This window comes from Nomascus leucogenys, chromosome 18, assembly GCF_006542625.1.
Source record: "Nomascus leucogenys isolate Asia chromosome 18, Asia_NLE_v1, whole genome shotgun sequence".
Lineage (NCBI taxonomy): Eukaryota > Metazoa > Chordata > Mammalia > Primates > Hylobatidae > Nomascus > Nomascus leucogenys.
In genome coordinates this window covers 42,305,135-42,317,300 of record NC_044398.1, presented here as the reverse complement: position 1 = coordinate 42,317,300, position 12,166 = coordinate 42,305,135, and positions in this window count along the sequence as shown.

The window sequence follows — 12,166 nt, the reverse complement described above, 5'->3', positions numbered from 1 at the left end:
AGACTTTGGTTTCCTGATGGCATTAAGAATCTCTGCTCTGAGCCTGGAATGAATACAGGCTCTACCTGTTTTTAGCTGTGTGCAAATTACCATGCACTATGGTTTCCCATCTATAGAATGGGGCTGTAAGGGACCTGGCCTCACAGGCTCTGGGGATTGGAGGAGATGGAGCAGGCAAAGCACTGAATCACTGAGGTCTCAGTGCTCTCAGTGATTATCATCATCGTTGTTGATACGCCTGCTTGCCTTATATTCTTTGTACTGCACAAACACCTTCTTTGTTATATATGGAAAATAAATCCACCTGCTTCAGACTCTGATGGACTTGGCCATGCTTCCTTTGTCCCAAGATAGACAATGATGTGCATGATAAGATTCTAGCTCTGCTTCTGAAGGTCAACTCAAATCTACCTTCCAAGACTTCCCTCTGCCTGACTTCCTCCTCATAGCACACTGTGATTTTACTGTAGTGCCATGTCTGCCTCATGTCAGTCGCACATTTGGCTTGTCTAGAGAGCACACAGCATGCCAGACTCACCCCTTCAGTCCAGCACCTTGTGTGATGCCTGGTCCACACAGTAGGTGCTTAGTAAATGTTTTCTGAGTTAAACTGACTTTTGCCCTTAGCAACCTATTCTCTAAGTTTATGCTGGTGCTGCTGGTTTAAAAGAAACGAACATGTTTCAATGTGGAAAGAGGAACTCAAGACTTGGGGCCTGCAAATACCTCACCCAGTTTCCTGGAAGCTGGAAACTGAAGCTATAGTGGGCTGGTGGCACCCTCACCCCTGGTGGAGCGTGTGCAGCCTCAGGTAGAAGCACCTATTTAGGGACAAATGAATAATCAAAGGCATGGCCCATTTGCTTTACTCTTGATCTGCTCTTTAAAGGGAAATTTGATTTGAAACTCACAGAGTCTTCCATATCAATGAGGTGGTAGACATCTGCTTGGATGGGCTCTTGCTCCTGCCCCAGTTATTCCCAGTACAACCTTCTGTGGTTCTGATGCTCCCCACTTCCTCCAGATCCCTGTCCTGAGACTATGCAAGCTTTCTAGAAGCTCATACTGTAAAAAGAATTGCACAGCATATGTTTAGACACAGTGCTGGGTTTTCCTTGGGCTTGCTCTTAAGTTTGGGCAAATGCTCCCTAGTAATGTGCACAGCTGGGCATCCCTGAGCCTTGGAGCTGGCAAAACCTTTTGGGATGGCCTTATCCCTTGGGTTGCATGTGGGCAATGACCCCAGGCTCCAAATCCCAGCAGAGTCAAATAGGACCATACTCCTGGACTCCTGACTTCCTGGATGCTGCTATTCTTTCTATGCAGCTGTCTCACCCTTGTCATAATGGGAAACTCAGGGCATAACATTCCACTTAACTGCAACTTTGCTTCTCGAAATACCTCTTCTCTTCTGTGCAAAGATCATGACTCAGTTCTTCCTTCTTCTGTGGACAATGACAAGACATTCAGCCAGTCAAGCAAGTCCCATGGGAAATCCCCATTTTGGCCAGCAGAGACAGTTCCTCTTTGTCTCCCAAGAACACTACTGTTTTGCTCCCCTTTCCAGGTAGTCAAACAGCTAACTGTTCACCAGCAGGTTAGCAGCTGAGCCCAGGGCTTTGAGGGACAGATGACAGCTGGATGGCTGACCAGCTTGCAGAGAAAGCTTGAAATCTTGGGCACACAGGGAATGGAGCAAGAGATTTTCCCATTTGGACATACCGAAGAGTAAGTTCTCTTTGAGAGTCTGGTGAGAGTGAGATGGGGTAGAATTCCAGGAAAAGGGGATGAAGTTTGTTTCTCAGGCAAACATGCCATCAGCAAGGTATGGGCTCTAGGCTGAGCTGACAGCAGCAGATAGGGCTTGATGAGCATGACTTCCAGCCTGCAGAGAGAGCTGCATTCCCACAAGAAGGGAGCAAATGGCCCCAGAGCAGCCGTAGGCACCAATGTCCCAGGAAAGAAGCATTCTGGGGCCAGGAAGATCCTGCCAATACTTCACTTATATCATAATATTTAATTCTCAGCCATTTGTGAAGGTCAGTACTATTATTATTGCTTTTTTTCTGTTTTTTTAAATGTATTTTTTATTATTATACTTTAAGTTCTAGGGTACATGTGCACAACGTGCAGGTTTGTTACATATGTATACATGTGCCATGTTGGTGTGCTGCACTCATTACCTCATCATTTACATTAGGTATATCTCCTAATGCATTCCCTCCCCCTTCCCCCCACCCCACAACAGGCCCCGGTGTGTGATGTTTGCCTTTCTGTGTCCAAGTGTTCTCATTGTTCAATGCTACAGAATGGGAGAAAATTTTTGCAATCTACTCATCTGACAAAGGGCTAATATCCAGAATCTACTATTGCTTCTTTATAAATGGAGAAACAAAGGCTCAGAGGAGTTCCACTAGCTGGCCACACAGCTGGTGAAGGGCAGATATAGGGCTCAAGCCTAGGTCTTGTGTACTTGATGGTCAAAGTTCTCATCAGTGCACTCCATTTCCTCATGGTCATGGTAAAAAAGTAAAAATTAGGAGCAGTACTTTAGGACGCAGTAGCTCAGATGCCTCATTTTCTAGCAAAACAACTATTTTACTGGAGAAAATGACAAATATTAATTCATTTAAATCTCTGGAAATTGTCCTAAGGGCACACAGCAAATGGAGAAACATTCATTTAAGAAAATCTACTAAATTTTGGTGAAAACAGTGAGGGAGGGTCCATGGCATTTGACCCATGACCCACTCCCCTACCCTCTCTCAGCTCTGCCTTATGGAAACTCTGCCCTAGGGGCTCTACTCTGGGCAGGTGTGGTCAAGAACACAGGGGCTTCCTCTCCCTGTAGCTCTCAGTCTAGGCTATAATTTCACTCTGGGAGGGACAAGATGCGGCTGTGTCTCATCCCACTTGGCCCTGTGTTGCAGAAGCTCTATTCTAGGGAGGCACGGCCAAGATAACTTAGGTTTACTTTCTCTTCTGAGCACCGAGTCATTTAGCAGAAGCTCTATTGCAGGAGCAACAGGTTGAGAATACTGGAGCCTTGATTACTCCACCCCAACTCACTCCTAGGGCAGAGGTTCCACACTGAAAGGGGCAAGCTGAGAATACCAGGGGCCACTTCCTCTAGAACCTACTTGTAGAGCAGAGGTGTCACTTCCCCTAGTACCTACTTGTAGAGCAGAGGTGTCACTCCAGGGAAGCAGATAGTTCCCACTCCCAGCTCCTGTGCAGTGCTGCAGACGTTTTACCCGGGGAGAAAGCAGACAGTAAGAATGAAGAGCTTATAGCTCTGCCTGAGAGGAAGGATTTTGTTCAGGACAGGATATGGATAATTCTGTGCATCATACTGTTATTGAAAACAATGAATATCTTGGGGAGAGCAATTAAAAGTGCTCATAACTCCATGAAACCGGTAGCAAAAACAAAAGGGCAGGACACCCAGAAATTTAACAAATAACTGGGAAAAGAGACAGCCAAGATCCCAAGAGCCTTCTTGGCATCACAGTCAATTCTGGGAATTGGGAAGGCTGGGCAAATACTAGGCTATAGCCAGTCAGGAGCAATCAGAGCAGAATGTGGGGCAACTTGAAAACACTCCCTAATTTACACACAAATCCATTAAAAAAAGAAGTATAGATGCCTTCACTGGCACAAGGGGCTTAAGCACATGCTCTGACCAAACCCTAGACTGGGGCAACTCCTAGAAAGCTAGGCCAAAAAAATAAAATCACATATATCTCAGGCAGTCTAGATCACAGTTTTGTAGGCTCAAGATTGTGCCCTCTTAGAAGTGATCAGAGAAGAGACATCCAAGCTACTGGTCCCTAGATGAATGTAGGAATAAATGTAACCTCTTTGAATTTTGATAGAGGCCTCCAAGCCTTATGCCTCTAGTTAGATACTTACTTAAGAGGTAAGTATCTTATTGGTTAAGGGGTCTTAACCACAACTTTTGACCAGTAAATGGCTTATGCTGACCCAGGAGAAATTCTGAGGTAACCAGTCTGAAAGATAAGGACAGGGAGCAAGGACATCAAAAGCTAAACATTGGGGAAAAAGTGACTGACTTCATAGAATTAGCCCATACCAGTCAATAAACAAACGAATAAACAAACAATAACAAGAGACCAGGTGAAAAAGGAGGGAGAATCTGTATCCAAAATTGATACCAATTATGCTCTAAAATGTTTAAATAAGGGAGTGTGATCCACAGGGAAAATTGCAAGCAATAGACACAACTTTTGAGGGGGCCCAGATGTTGAACTTAGCTGATAAAGACATCAAAGCAGCTGTTATAAATATGTTCACAGAACTAAAGGAAACTACATTTAAAGAATGAAATAAAAGTATGATTGTATCTTACAAAATAAAGAAAAGAGATATAAATTATTTTTAAACAGACCAAATGGAAATTCTAGATTTGAAAATTACAATAAGTGAAATTAAAACTTCACTAGAGAGACTCAACAGTAGATTTGAGATAGCAGATGAAAGAATTAGCAGACTTGAAGATAAATTGACAGAGATTATGCAACCTCAATGACAGTAAAAAGAATGAAGAAAAAGGAACACAGCATCAAACTAATGTGGGACACTATTAAGCACACCAACATATCCATAATGGAAGTATTAGAAGGAGAGGAGAGAAAAAAGGAGAAGAATAAATATTCTAAGAAATAATGGTTGAAGAATTCCCAAGTTTGATGAAAAACATTAATATGAACATCAAAGAAACTCAATTAAGTTCAAGAATAAATGCAGAGACCTACATTCAGACACATTTTCGTAAAAATGTTGAAAGACAAAGACAAAGAGAAAATCTTGAAAGCAGTAAGAGAAAAATGACTCATCACACATAAGGGAACCCCAGTGAGAATAACAGCTGACTTTTTATCAAAAACAGTGGAGACCAGAAGGCAGTGTGAGGACATTCAAAGTGCTGAAAGTAAAAACAAAAAACAAAAACAGAAACTTCTGACCAAGAATAGTATATCTAGCAAAACTCTTTCAGAAACAAAGCTGAAATAAAGATATTCCCAGGCAAACAAAACCTGAAAGAGTTTGTTGCTAGCAGACATACCCACCTAATAAGGAATACTAAAGAAAGCTCTTCAGGCAATGACAATAGCAGCACAAAGGAGACAGGTGGAAACAAAGCTACATTGCAGAAAAGAAATGAAACCAGATGGTAACTTGAACTCAAAGAAAGATATGAAGAGAACTAGAAATGATAAATAAAAAGGTTAATATAAGAAGTGAAAAATATATACTCTTTTCTTCTTTCAGCTTCTTTATAAGACTTGATTGTAAAAAGTAATAATGACAACAATGTGTTGCTGGGTTTGTAATATTTATAGATGTAATACATATTAGTAGTAGTATAGAAAGTTGAGGAAAGAATGGAGCTATATAGGGGTAAAGTTTTTATATTTCAATGGAATTAAGTTAGTATAAATCTAAGGTAGATTTTGATATGTTAAGACATGTGTTATAATCACTAGAGCAATCTCCAAGAAATTAACTAAAAGGAACTAAATTTTTGCACTAGAAAGTATTTATTTATACAAAAGAAGGCAGTAAAAGGGGAACACAGAAACAAAAAATACACAAGATATATACAAAAGTAGAAGCAAAGTAGAGGAGAAAATGAAGAGAAGTTGGTGAATAGGTCACATATATAGTTAGACAGAATATATATATATATATATATATATATATATATATATATAAGTTCTAATGTTTGACAGCAGAGTAGGGTGACTATAATTAGCAGCGATGTATTGTATATTTCAATGTTGCTAGCAGAGAGGAATTGAAATGTTCCCAACATATAGAAATGATAAATACCTAAGGTGATGGATAACCCAGGTACACTGACTTGATCATTATACGTTCTATGCATGTAACAAATACTCTAATGTATCCCATAAATATGTAAAATATTGTGTATCAATATAAAAAAGCAAAATGAGATATATAAATCCCATCATATCAATAACATAAAATGTAAATGAATTCAGTGATCAAATCAAAAGGTGGTGGTTACTGTATTGGATAACAAAACAAGATTTAACTCTATGTTGTCTACAGGATACACACTTTAGTTTCAAAGACACAGGTTGAAAGTAAAAGATGAAAACCTGATACACACTTTAGTTTCAAAGACACAAACAGGTTGAAAGTAAAAGATGAAAACTATTTCCTGGGCAAATAGCAATCATAAGAGAACTGGAGTAGCTACAGTAATATCAGACAAAATTGACTTTAAAACAAAAAAGTTACTAAAGATAAAGAGAGACATTCCATAATAATAAAAAGTCAATGCGTAAGAAGATATAAAATTACTGGCTTACATGCATCTAACGTTAGAGCCTTGAACACATTAAGCAAAACCTAACAGAACTAAAGGGAGAAACAGGCACATTAATTATAATAAAGACTTTAATATCCCACCTTGAATAATGAGTGGAACGAATCAGATGATCAACAAGGATATAGAAGACTTGAACAACAATACAAACCACTTAGACTTAACAGACCTCCACAAAGCACACCATCCAACAACAGGAGAACACACATTCTACTTAAGATCATGTGGAATACCCTTCAAGTTAGACAGTATGGTAGGCCATAATACAAATCCAATACATTTAAAGGAATTGAAATCATACCAAATGTGTTTGCCACCCACAGTGGAATTGAGTTAGAATAGGTATAAATTAAATAACACACTCCTAAATAACCAACAGATCAAAAGAATAAATCACAAGGTAAACTAGAAAATACTTTGAGATGAATGAAAACAAAAACACAATATATACCAAAACATATGAAATGCAGTTACAGCAGTGCTCAGAGAGAAATTTATAGCTGTAAATGTCTATATTAACAAATATATGGCCAGACACGGTGGCTCACGCCTGTAATTCCAGCACTTTGGGAGGCCAAAGCAGGTGGATCACCTGTGGTCAGGAGTTTGAGACCAGCCTGGCCAACATGGTGAAACCCTGTCTCTACTAATAATAAAAATTAGCTGGGCGTGGTGGCACACACCTGTAATCCCAGCTACTCAGGAGGCTGAGGCAGGAGAATTGCTTGAACCTGGGAAGCAGAGGTTGCAATGAGCTGAGGTCGTGCCATTGCACTCTGGTCTGGGCAACAAGAGCGAAACTCCGTCTCAAAAAAAAAAAAAAAAAACAACAAAGAACAAAATCAAACAAAACCCAAACATATTTCATACCAATAACCCTACTTTCCGCCTTAAGAAACTAGAAAAATGAGAGTAAACTAAGTGCAAAGTAAGTAGAAGAAAGGAAAAAATAAATATTAGAAAAGAAATAATGAAATAGAGACTGTAACAACAAAGGAGAAAATCAATGAAAACAAGTGGTTTCTTTGAAAATATTGAGAAAATGGACAAAATTTTAGCTAGATTGACCAAGAAAAAAGAGAAGGCTTAAATTACTAAAATGGGGAATAAAAAGAGGGGGCATAATTATTGATTTTATGGAAATAAGAGAGATTACAAAGGAATACTATGCCGACAAATTAGATAACTTAGATAAAATGGACAAAACTCTAGGAAGACACAAACTGTAGAAACCGATTCAAAGGTGAAATTTTAAAAAAATCTGAGGCTGTATATCAAGTGAAGAGTTTGAATTAAGCCAAGGCCCAAATAACCTCACTGGTGAGTTCTACCAAAATGCAACAAAAAATCGATATCAGTCTCTCAAAAACTCTCAATAAATAGAAGAGAAGGGGACATTTCTTGATTCTGTGAGAGCAGTATTGCCCTGATTCCAAAATAAGAGAAAGACATCACAAGAATAGAAACTACAGACCAGTATTCCTTATATAGAGAAACACAAAAATCCTCAACAAAATATATCAACATATAAAATATAACCCAGCACCATGTAAAAGGATTACATACCATGAGCAAGCGGGATGCATTACATGAATACAAGGTTGATTAAATATTTGAAAGTCAATTAATGTAATGAACCTTATCAATAAAGGACAAAAACCACATAATCAATTCAATATAGGCAGAAAGACCATGCAACAAATCCAGTACCATTTCATGATAAAAACACTCAACAAACTGGAAGTAGAAGGAAATGTCCTCAATCTGATGCAGGGCATCTGTGAAAAATCCACCAGTAACATGGTACTCAGTGGTGAAAGACGAAATGCATTCTCCAACCATCAGGAGCAAGACAAGAATGTTGGCTCTTGTTGCTTCTATTCAACATTGTACTAGATGTTCTAGCTAGAGAAATTAGGCAAGAAAAAGAAAGAAAAGTCTTCCTAATTGGAAGAAGTAAAATTTTCTATATTTGCAGATGACATGATATTGTATGTAGATAATAACAATGTATCCATTAAAAAAAGATTGTATAATACTGCACGGTGGCTCACTCCTATAATCCTGGCACTTTGGGAGGCTGAGGCAGGAGGACTGCTTGAGTCCAGGAGTTTGAGATCGGCTTGGGTAACACAGTGAGACCCTGTCTCTATCAAAAGTAAAAAATTAGGTGTGGTGGTGTGCACCTGTAGTCCCAGCTACTGTTGAGGCTAAGGTAGGAGGATTGTTTGAGCCTGGGAGGTCCAGGCTGGAGTGAGCCATGATTGTGCCACTGCACTCAGCCTGGGCAACAGAGAAAGACCCCGTCTCAAAAACAAAATACAAAACAAAAAGACTGTAACTAATAAATTTGTTTAGCAAGTTTCCAAAATGCAAAATCCGCGTACAAAACCAATCATATTTCTACATTCTAGCATCTGAAAATGAAATTAAGAAAACAATCCCAATCACAAAAGCAAGGAAAAGAGGAAAACACTTAGGAATAATTTTAAGAAAAGAAGTGTGAGACTTGCACGTTGGAAACTACAAAACATTGTTGAAAAAATTAAAGATCTAAATACGTGAAAAGACACCCCACATTCATGGATCAGAAGATTTAATATTGTTCAGATGGAATGGAATACTCCCCAAATTTATCTACAGAGTCAGAGAAATCCCTATGAAAATCCCAGCTTTCTGTTTTGCAGAAGTTGGCGAGCTGATCCTAAAATTCATATAGAAGTGCAAGGGACCCTGAATAGCTAAAACTATTTTGAAAAATAAGAACAAACTTGGAGGGGGCTCAGACTTCCTGGTTTCAAAACTTACCACAAAGCTACAGCAATAAATGGTGTGGCAATGGCATCAGGATAGACATACAGATCAACGGGCTGGAGTTGCAAGTTCAGAAATAAACCCTTTCATTTACAGTCTATTAATGTTTAACAAAGAGGCCAAGACAGTTCAAGTCAACAAATGGTGCTGTAACAATTGTATATTCACATGTAAAATAAGTTAGATTCCACTTCATACCACGTACAACAATTATCTCAAAATTGATTATAGATCTAAATGTAAGAACTAAACTATAAAAGTCTTAGAAGAAAATATAGAAATAAATCTTCATAACCTTTGGTTAGGCAATAGAGTCTCAGATTTGACCACAAAAGAATAAACAACAAAGAAAAAAAGAAAAATTGAATTTCACTGAAATTAAATTGTTTCTTCCTTAAAGGATACTATCAAGAAAGTAAAAAAGGCCGGCACAGTGGCTCATGCTTGTAATCTCAGAACTTTGGGAGGTCGAAGGGGGTGGATCATTTGAAGTTAGAAGTTCAAGACCAGCCTGGCCAACATGGTGAAACCCCATCTCTACTGAAAGCACAAAAATAACCAGGCAGTAGTGGCATGCGCCTGTAATCCCAGCTAATCAGGAGGATGAGGCAGGAGAATCACTTGAGCCTGGGAGGTGGAGGTGGCAGTGAGCTGAGATCACACCACTGCACTCCAGTCTGGGTGACACAGTGAGACCCTGTCTCAAAAAAAATAAAAATAAAAATAAAAAAATAAAAAAGAAGAAAGAAAGAAAGTAAAAAGACAACCTACAGAATGGATGAAAATATTTGCCAATCATGTATCTAAAAAGGGTATAGTATTCAGAGTACATTAAAAACTCTTACAACTCAAAATGAAAAGACAAATAACCCAATTAAAAAACAGGCAAAGCGTTTGAATAGACACTCCTTAAAGATGATATTCAAAGGCCAATAATTACATGAAAGAAGCTCAACACTACTGGTCATTAAGGAAATACAAAGCCACAGTGCATGTATGACTGTAATAAAAAAAGACGATGACAAGTGTTGGCAAGGAGGTGGAGAAATCAGAACCCTCATACACTGCTGGTGGGAAAGTAAAATGGTGCAGTCCCTCTAGAAAACAGTTTGGCATTTCCTCAAGAAGTTAAACACAGAGTTACCATATGCCCCAGCAATTCCACTTCTAGATTTATACCCAAGAGAAATGAAAGCAGATGTTCATGCAAAAACATCTATGTGAATGTTCATAGCAGCGTTATTCCTTATAGGGACAAAGTGGGAACAACCCCAGTGTCCATTAACAGACGAATGGTTAAACAGAAGGTAGTATATCCATACAATGGAGTATTATTCAACCATGAAAAGAAATAAAGATACGTGCCACGACATGGATGAACCTCAGAAATATCACGCTAAGTGAACAAAGTCACAGAAAAACCACTATTATATGATTCAATGTATACGACAGAAAGCAGATTAATGGTTGCTTAGGGCAGGTGATGGGAGGTAGGGAGTGAGTGCGAATGGGTGCTAGGTTGTGTTTGCTTTGGGGGATGATGAAAATGTTGTGAATTTACATTGTGATGAACATAGTTTAAGAATCTACTAGAGGCCTGGCATGGTGGCTCATGCCTATAATCCCAGCACTTTGGGAGGCTGAGGCGGGTGGATCATGAAGTCAAGAGATCAAGGCCATCCTGGCCAAGATAGTGAACCCTGTCTCTACTAAAAATACAAAAATGCTGGGCATGGTGGCATGCGCCTGTAGTCCCATCTACTCAGGAGGCTGAGGCAAGAGAATCACTTGAACCCTAGAGGCAGAGGATGCCGTCAGCTGAGATCACACCACTGCACTCCAGCCTGGCGACAAAGCGAGACTCCATTTATATTAAAAAAAAAAAATCTACTAGGAACTGTTTAGCTGTACACTTTTTTTTATTTAAAAATTTTTTAAAGATTATTTTGAGACAGGGTCTCACTCAGTTGCCCAGGCTGGCGTGCAGTGGAATTATTTCAGCTCACTGCAGCCTTGACCTCCTAGGCTCAAACCATTCTTCCATCTTCGCCTCTTGAGTAGCTGGAACTACAGGTGTGTGCCACCATGCCTGGCTAATTTTTTGTACTTTTGGTAGGAACAGGGTTTTGCTATGTTGCCTAGGCTGGTCTCAAATTCCTGGGCTCAAGTGATCCACTCACCTTGGACTCCCAAAGTGCTTGGATTACAGGCATGAGCCACTGTGCTGGCCTAGCTGTACACTTTAAATTGGTGAATTTTATGTTATATGAATTATATCTCAATAAAGATATTTCAGAAAACTAAAAACAAAAGACCACCTTAGGGCTGATGGGAGAGGGAGACAGAGGACCCGTGGTGTGACCCCCAGGGTGCAGCTACTAGCAAATGTGGGGTCCACTATGCCTTTCCTCTGAGGTAGGCATTGGGGGCTGTACCCTCCCCAGGCTCTAGCCCTGGAACCTGGAGTGGAGACAGGAGCTCTTGGACCTGAACTGGCCTTGCTACAGACGCAAGTCAGGGTGGTGCTTCCTCAGTGCCCTCTCACGGCGAGTCCCCCATAGGGATAGGGATGTGGTGCAATCATAGTGACTTGTTTGTAGTTCTGAAAAGCACTTGCCCCTGTCTTGTTGAGTTACTGCTGTGATTCCCACTTAATAGGGGAACCTGAACCAGAGATGCCAAGGGGCTTGAACAAGGTCAGATGTGTATTTGTGGAGGTCGAACGTGCTCAGCCTGGGGCTCTTCTTCCTGTCATTCTGTTCTTCATATACAAAATGCTCCCCTCTCTGCTGAGACAGGGAGGGGGATCAGAGCAGGGCCAGCCCTTCTAGTCTTTGCTTCTTGGCAAGGATGCAGATCATTACAACATCTGCTATGCAGGGATCCTACTGGACAAAGATGTGGTCATAGAGGTCACAGGCTGAGGATCAATGGAGACACGTGGTGCTCATCTGCTTATGAGGAAGATGCCATTTT